Source organism: Molothrus ater, chromosome 6, assembly GCF_012460135.2.
Source record: "Molothrus ater isolate BHLD 08-10-18 breed brown headed cowbird chromosome 6, BPBGC_Mater_1.1, whole genome shotgun sequence".
NCBI classification, from domain to species: Eukaryota; Metazoa; Chordata; class Aves; order Passeriformes; family Icteridae; genus Molothrus; species Molothrus ater.
The window spans coordinates 9,093,840-9,096,030 of record NC_050483.2 but is presented as its reverse complement, the minus strand read 5'-3'; positions in this window follow the sequence as shown (position 1 = coordinate 9,096,030).

Sequence of the window (2,191 nt, the reverse complement as noted above, 5' to 3'; positions counted from 1 at the left end):
GCGTGAGTCATCTGTGGGATGGGAAGAATGCAGGGGGTGGATCCTGGGGTGGGAACGGGGCACCACACGTGGGTGAGCACCACAGTTCAGTTGGGGGGGCATCCCCCCAGCACTGAGCATCCCCCTCCAGCATTATCCCTCCCAGCCCTGAGCATTCCCACAGTATTATCCCACCCATCACTGAGTATTTCCCCAAAACTCTGGGATCCTGCTAGCATTAGGATCCCCATGGGGGCTTCAGAAACAACACTGACCCCCGGAGCCAAGTGAGTTCCCATCCCATTCAGGTCTGGGCTGAGCTCCTTGGCATGGGATAGGGACTGGAATGTGGCTTCAAAGGGAAGGAAGAGGCAGGGAACCATATCATGTGTCCTGGTGCCATGGAAAAGGCACTGGTGGCTGTTAAATAATTCACAGAATGCTGGTCTTAAATAAATAAATGAAACTCCAAACGCAGGGATGGCAGGAGGGCCATCCATGTCCTCCCTGCACAGGATAAGATCCCTCTGGATCCCCTTCAGGCCCCAGGATGCAGTGTTGGATGTGACAGCAGGGGACAACACTGTCCCCTTGCCACCTGCACCCCCGTGGAGGGGAGGTGACTGCTGCCTATCCCTGCTCCACCTCCAGCTGAGCCAAACCTGGGAATTTTGGCATTCCCAAGCTGCCAATGGCATTGGTGCCACCGATCCTGGCTCTGCCTGGGCTCTTACACCAACGCCAGGCTCCTTTTATCCTCCCAAATCTTTGGAAGCGCAGCGATCCGGGCGCTCCTGTTGCACGGATCCACAGTGATTCCCGATCCCGGTGCCTTGTGCTGGCAGGCAGCGGGAGCAGATGGAAATAGCAGCGTGATCCCAGCTGCGGAGAGGCCACAAACCATCGCACGCGGGGCCGGGAGAGGAGGCAGGGATATATATAGGGACAGACGTATGGATGATGCACTGCCGGCAGCGGGGACTCGCCGGTGCCAGCGGCCCCAAAATACTCGAGCAGAGCAGAATCTGTCAGATTCCCACCAACTGCGGCAGCTCCTGGCCCTGGTGTCACCACCGTCGTCACCGGTGCCTGGATCCTGAGCCGGCTCCTTGGGAAAAGCTGGGTGGTGAGAAAAGGCTGCAGAGAGGGAGGACCCCCCCTATCCCAGGTGTCAGAGCTCCTGGATCTGATCCCAGCCATGGGGACAGGCTGGTGGCATCCAGAGCCACCTGCATCCCAATTCCTGCCGAATGGCTGGGCTGGCAGGGATCTGCATGGAGCTGCTGGCATCAGATCTTGCCTACATCAGGGGCTTGGAATGCTGAGGGTCTCTGCCAGGGTCAGCACCCTCGGGATCATGGATAATTCCTAGGTTATTAACAGCAATGTCTTCCCAGATAAAGCAGCATCACCCTGGATCGATGGCATGAAGGGCTGGGAGACACCCAGAATTCCAGGAGTGTGTTCCTGGGATGTTGTGGGATCCTGGGATGTTCTGCCCTACAGTGATGGGTATCTGGGTAGGAAAAGGGATTGACAGTCTGTACCTATTAAGATCTCATTCAAAGCTCCTGCTAAGCCCCAAATCCCTGAAATTACCCTGGAGGATCTGGCACCGACAGCTCCTGCAGATCCCACAGCTGAGGAAGTTCCACGTGTCCAAAATAGCCGCGGTTCCTGCTGCGGGATAGGAAGCGGAGGGAAAAGCCGGCAGCATCTGCCCAGCCAGTGCCGGAACGGATGTGGCAGGAGCTCTGGCTGCCTCCCAGCCCCAACCCCAAATCCATGGCCATTAAAAGAGGATGTGTGGTTTGAAACCTCCAGCGAGCTGCAGACCTCGGATCCCCAAGCTTTCCACCACACCGGCTCAGCTCGGAGATGGATGGAGGGAATCAGGATTCCTTGGGTGTCCAAAAGAAGAAGAGCTGGTGGTTGCACACCAGGATAAGTCACTTGGTTTTAGGGGATCCCAAATAAACCCTTCCCTGAGGCTGGTCCCCACCACTTTTCTCTCACAACAAATTCCTTGGATTTGTGCTTTTTATTGCCTGCGTTTGGTCCAAGAGGCACTTGGAGAGAGGAAGAGGAAGGATAAGGTGTCAACCCTGGATCTGGTGGCCGTTTTGGGACAGACAGTGCCAGGGATGAGCCTCCTCTTCCCACAGAGGCAAAACCCTGTCTAGGTTGGAGACAGGCAGTGCTTTGACCCAGG